This window comes from Panthera uncia, chromosome E1 (assembly GCF_023721935.1).
Source record: "Panthera uncia isolate 11264 chromosome E1, Puncia_PCG_1.0, whole genome shotgun sequence".
Lineage (NCBI taxonomy): Eukaryota > Metazoa > Chordata > Mammalia > Carnivora > Felidae > Panthera > Panthera uncia.
In genome coordinates this window covers 45,021,277-45,028,082 of record NC_064814.1, presented here as the reverse complement: position 1 = coordinate 45,028,082, position 6,806 = coordinate 45,021,277, and positions in this window count along the sequence as shown.

Here is a 6,806-nt window from a genome sequence, read left to right as displayed (position 1 = left end):
TCCAAGACCCGAGGCCGGAGCCGGGCGCCGGCGGCACGGAGGCCGGAGGAGGCGGGAATCTGGGGATTCGAGGGCTGTGGGGGCGTGGAGGCCAAAGGGTGCTGAGACCTGGGGGTGCAGAGGGCGCGGGGGTACCTGGGGGAACCCGGGATGCTGTAGGCGTCTCAGGAACCAAAGGGGGCCGGGAAACAGCCCCTGACCGCGCCCTGCCCCCTTCGTTTAGAGGGCAACACTCGGCTCCGCGCTAACCCATCTGTTCCCAGTGCTAGGTTTACTCACTTGTCTTCTCCACTAGTCTGAAATTGTGTGCGAAGTTGCTTTTTCTTCGTTTGAAACAGTGGACAAAGGATCCAAACTGTGTCCCTCTCTGTGGGGTCCTTGAAGGCAGGGCTGGTCTATTGTCTGTGTATCCCCACTGCCTGGCACATGATAGGCTCTCAGTAGATGGTGGTTGGATACATATGAAATGGCTGTGTGATCAAACTGCCTTTCTGGAGATACAGATCTCACTCATGGGACTCTAGTAGCCGAAGTGGAGGGCTGTGGTAGGATCCCTGGTACTAACAGCTAGTGTAATCCCCCGTATGGGTATGTTGATGGACAATGTGAAAGCACACTCATTGCTTTTTTTTTTTCCTGAGCCTCACACTATCCTTGGAAAGTAGAAGTGGCTAATGCTATTATTTTCATTTTACCGATGAGGAAACCAAGATTCAGAGGAGTAGTCCAGCTATATGTTATGCAAAATCCAGTCTTGCCTGCTTTCTGGGGCCCCGCTTCCTGGAGTTCCTGCACCAGGCTTGTAGCTATGGATACCCATAGGGCTGATATTTCTCCTGATTTTCCTTTGCCCACTGAAGCATCCAGGCTGCAGAGTGCAAAGGGAGGGTCCTGGGCTGATGACTATGGCCAATAGTAGGTTGTATGGTTGCAAGAGTATTAAAATAGGGAAAGTAACATTGCCATTTAATACCAGTCCTGGTTTGATCAATGTAGGTATACTTACCAAATCTTTACTGGGCTATGTACTTGGGGAGGCATGTAATGATAAATGAGACACAGGTCTTGCACTCAAGGAACCAAAACTTGGTAGGACCATAGCCACATATATATGATATTCAGGAATTCATGAAGTTTAGCTAAAAACAGTGGTTTGCAGAGTTTCAAAGCATACCTGTGGAGAATTTTAAGTATACACATGCAAAATATTGATGTCAGAGCCCCACCTCAGGCCTACCGAGTCAGAATTTCTTGAAAGGGGATCAAAGCAAGTGGTCTTTAAAAAAGCTTTCCCTGGATTCTAATGGGCTCTCTTCATTGAAACCTGTTGCTCTAATGCATAACTGTTGATTGTGGACCAATAAGAGAACAACACAAATAACAAGAGAGAGAAAATTGGGGTGGGCACCTTAATAAAGTAACACACTTTTTTTTTTTTTTTTACCCCTATGGAGTTTCAAGTCACATCTGGATGAAGGAATCAGGAAGTATTAGGGTGATATGGCAATTTGTGATGGGACATAAAGTATGTGTAGGATGTGGACCAGGGGTGCCTGGGTGGCTCAGTCGGTTAAGCGTCCCACTTCAGCTCAGGTCATGATTTCACAGTTTATGAGTTCAAGCCCCGAGTTGGGCTCTGTGCTGTCAGCTCAGAGCCTGGAGTCTGCTTCCAATTCTGTGTTTCCCTTGATCTCTGCCCCTCCCCCACTCACACTCTATCTCTCTCTCAAAAATAAACATTAAAAAAAAATTATTTAAAAAAAGGATGTGGACCAGTAGAAATTATGAGGAGGAGAAGAGGAGGACATTTCAGGATGAGAGACCAGGCAGAGAGGCAGAAAAGAAAGAAAGAGAGGCAGAAAAGAACATGAAGCATTAAATGTGTTTGGGGACCCGATCACAATGAGTTTGACTGGAAGGAGACTAAACATGGCCGAGAAAGGAAGGATGGGACTCTGCTGCAAATGGTCTTGTATGCTAGTATGAAGTCTTAAATATAAGTGCAAGAGGGGCACCTGAGAGGCTCAGTCAGTTAAGCATCTGACTCTTGATCTCAGCTCAGGTCTTGATCTCAGGGTCGTGAGTTCAAGCCCTGCATTGGGCTCCGCACTGGGCATGCAGTCTACTTAAAACAGAACAAAACAAAAAAACAAATGGAAGAGTCAATATTGTGGAGATGCTAATCTTCTCAAAATTGATCTGTATATTTAATGTAATGACAATAAAAACCAAAAAAATAAAAAAATAAAAAAAAAGGATTTTTGTAGAAAATTTAACAAAATGGTTCTAGAGTTTATCTGGAAGCATAAACATGTGAGAAAAGTTAGAAAATAGAAAGCTACAATAATTAAAACAAATGTGTACGTGTATAGAAATAGGCAGACAGATCAAGAAAACAAGTCTAGAAATAAACTGAAGCATATGTGGGGACTACATGAATTACCAAAAGGACAAATCAATGGATTAAAAATGATATTCAGATGAGATAAGCCAGTCACAAAAAGACAAATACTATATGATTCCACTTATATAAACTTTCTAAAATAGTCATTGTCATAGAAACAGAAAGTAGAATGGTGGTTACCAAGGCCTGGAGGGAGGAGGAAAAGGGGAGTTGTTGTTTAATGGATATAGGGTTTTAGTTTTGCAAGTTGAAAAAGTTCCAGATCTGTTTCACAGCCATGGTCAAGGTTAATGCTACTTTTATTTTTTTAAGGAAAATTTGACTTAAAAAAAAAAAGTTTATTTATTTATTTTGAGAGAGAGAGACCCCATGCATGGGGCGGGAAGGGCAGACAGAAAGGGAGGAAGAGAATCCCACGCAGTCTCTGCACTGTCAGCACAGAACCCTACTTGGGGCAAGATATCACAAAGTGTGAGATCATGACCTGAGCCAAAATCGAGTCAGATACTTAACTGACTGAGCCACCAAGTCTCCCTAACTCTACTTACTTTATTATTTTGGAAACACTTCCAAATTCATTCTATGAGGCCAGCAATAACCTGATACCCAAATTAAAGATACTACAAAACAAAAACAAAAACAAACAAAAACCCCACAGATCAATGTCTTTTATTTTATTTTAATTTTAAATTTTTTTAAAGAGAGAGACAGAGACAGAGTACAAGTGGGGGAGGGGCAGAGAGAGGGGGAGACACAGAATCGGAAGTAGGCTCCAGGCTCTGAGCTGTCAGCACAGAGCCCGACGCGGGGCTTGAACTCACAAACTGTGAGATCATGACCTGAGCTGAAGTCGGATGCTTAACCAACTGAGCCACCTAGGTGCCCCAGACCAATGTCTTTTACAAACACCAATGCCAACATCCTCAACCAAATACAAGCAAATTGAATTCAATAGCATATGAAAAGGATTATACACCATGACCAAGTGGGTCTATTCCTGGAAAGCAGGGATGGTTTAACATGAAAGTCAATCAATTAATACACCACATCAACAGAATGAAGGGGAAAAAAACCCACATCATCTCAACCGGTACAGGAAAAGCACTTGACAAATGTTGACACCCATTCTTGACAAAAACCCTCAACAAACTAAAAATAGAAGGAAATTATCTCAACATAACAAAGGCTATGTATGAAAAGCCCACAACTAATGTCACACTCAATGGTTAAAGACCAAATGCTTTCCTTTAAGATTAACAAGACAAAAGTGCCTGCTTTTACACACAGGCATGCCTGTTTATCACACAAAAATCAGTTGCATTTTTGTATACTAACAACGACCAATCTGAAAAGGAAATTAAGAAAACAATTCCATTTACAATAGCAACAAAAAGGATAAAATACTTAATAATAAATGTAACCAAGTAGGCTGTATTCCTTAGCTAGGGTTGCTCTAACAAAATACTAACACAGACTAAGTGGTCTATTAACAACAAAGATTTATTTTCTCACAATTCTGGAGGCTAGAAGTCCAAGATCAAAGTGTTGGCAGATTTTGTTTCTTCTGAGGCCTCTCTCCTTGGTTCATAAATGGCTGCCTTTTTGCTGTGTCCTTATATGGTTGCTCCTCTGTGTTGTCTGTGACCTAATCTCCTCTCCTTATAAGGACATCAGTCACATTGGACTAGAGTCCATACTAACAACTTGACATGGTGTGGGTCTTTTAAAATTCATTCAGTTTACGGGCACCTGGGTGGCTCAGTCCGTTGAGCGTCTGACTTCAGCTCAGGTCATGATCTCACAGTTCGTGAGTTCGAGACCCTCATCAGGCTCTGTGCTGACAGCTCAGAGCCTGGAGCCTGCTTCGAATTCTGTGTCTCCCTCGCTCTCTGCCCCTCCCCGACTCACACTCTGTCTCCCTTTGTCTCAAAAATAAATAAACATTTTTTAAAATTTTAAAATTCATTCAGTTTAGTACCAGTGAACTCTTTCAATCTGAAGACTTCTATCATTCTCAGCTTTAGGAAATTTTCTTCCATTATTCTCCCCCCCCCCCCCCCCCCGCCCTTCCATGATTCTTTCATTTTCTGTGTTCTCACCTTCTAGAACTCCTACTAAACAGAGTTGGAGCTTCTGGACATATCTTCTAATTAAATTTTTTTTTAATTTTTTAATGTTTATTTTTGAGAGAGAGAGACAGAGCACAAGTGGGAGAGGGGCAGAGACACAGGATCTGAAACAGGCTCCAGGCTCTGAGCTGTCAGCACAGAGCCCGATGCAGGGCTCAAACCCACAGACTGTGAGATCATGACCTGAGTTGAAGTTGAAAGCTTACCTGACAGAGCCACCCAGGCACCCCTGGATATGTCTACTAAATGTCTTTATTTTTTATTTTAGGGAGAGAGAGAGAGAGAGCACATGCATGTGAACAGGGGAGAGGGGCAGAGGGAAAGAGAGAGAGAGAGAATCTCAAAATCTTAAGCAGGCTCCCTCCTCAGTGTGGAGCCCAACATGGGGCTAGATCCCAAGACCCTGGGATCATGACTTGAGCTGAAATCAAGAGTCAGATGCTCAACCGACTAAGCCACCCAGGCGCCCCTCTTCTAAATCTCTTTCATCTCAGGGGCACCTGGGTGGCTCAGTTGGTTAAGTGTTGTACTTTGGCTCAGGTCATGATCTCCAGTTCATGGGTTCCAGCCCCATGTCGGGGTCTGTGCTAACAGCTCAGAGCCTGGAGCCTGCTTCAGATTCTCTCTCTCCCTCTCTCTCTGACCCTCCTCAGCTTGCACTCTTTTTGTATCTCTCAAAAATAAATAAAACATTAAAAAAATAAAAAAGTAAATTCTTTAAAAAAAAGAAATAAATCTCTTTTATCTCTTATTAGATAAACATTCTTGGAATGTTGCTGCCATGTGAGTAAACCCAGTCTATGCTACTGGAGGGTGAGAAACCATGTGAAGCAGAGACAAGCACTCCCAGCTTAGGCCTCCTAACCAGGGGTTGGCAACCTTTTTCTGTATAGGGCCACATGATAAATATTTTCAGCTTTGTGGGCTATATGGCCTTTCTCGCAACTACTCAACTCTGCTGTTTCCGTAAACCGTATGTAAATAAATCGGTGTGGCCAAATTTGGCCCACTGGCAGTAGTTTCTTGACCCTGACCCTACACCAACCAGCCTCCTAACTGCCAGACATGTAAGGTCATCTCAGATCATCCAAGCCTCAGCTTAACATCTAGAAAACTGCAGATATCAGTGAACCCCAATAACTACTCAGCTGATATACAGAATTGTGAGTAATAATTAATGTCTGTTGTTTTAAGCCACTAAGTTTTAGGATGGCTTGTTACACAGCAAAAACTAACTAACACACTAACCTTTGCCATGGTTGGACATTATCAATATTTTTTATTTTTATTAATATGATGTGTTCAAAGTGGTACTTACAGTTATTTAACTCTACCTTTGTATGATTATTTATGCATTTGAGAACTTTTAATATATTTTCATAGGTCAACTATATATGGCCTTTTGTGAATTTCTTTTTTGTATAGATAATTTTAACATTGGATTATTGATTTGATGTTGTTTGAGAACGTATCTTGGATATTAACTGTTATATATATCGCAAATATTTTCTGTTTATTTTCAATTATTTGTAGTATCTTTTGTTATATTGAATTTTTTAATTAAAAAAAATTTTTTTAATGTTTATTTATTTTTGAGACAGAGAGAGACAGAGGATGAACAGGGGAGGGTCAGAGAGAGGAAGACACAGAATCCGAAACAGGCTCCAGGCTCTGAGCTGTCAGCACAGAGCCCGAAGCGGGTCTCGAACTCACGGACCGCGAGATCATGACCTGAGCCGAAGTCGGCCGCTCAACTGACTGAGCCACCCAGGCGCCCCTGAATTTTTAAATTTTTATGTAACCAAATTTAGCAACCTTTATGGTTTTTGAGCTTTGTGTCTTTAGGAGACCCTCCCTATTCTTTTTATAAAAACATTTTTCTGCATTCTTCTAACACTTCTACAGTTAATTTTGTTTTTATGATTGTTTTATTATCCATATGGGGTTCATTTTATGTGGTATATTTTTTTCCAAGTGGAAAACACTATTATTAGCTATTGTTGCACATTTTGTTTTCCAGATATATTTCAAAATCATCTGCATTTCCCTATAAAAAAACCCTTAGCATTTTAGTTGTTATTCCTATCTGTGTCCTGGTTTTTCAGAATATCCCCCAATTTTCTGATCTGTCAATGGCGTTATTTCTGGTTTTCAGTCCTATTTGGAATTTATTGTTTTTAAATTAATATATTCTGTTTTATGCAACTTGGAACAGGAAGTAGTCAAATGTACATTTAGATCCAGTTCTTCTTCCAGCTATTAATTTTTGAAAT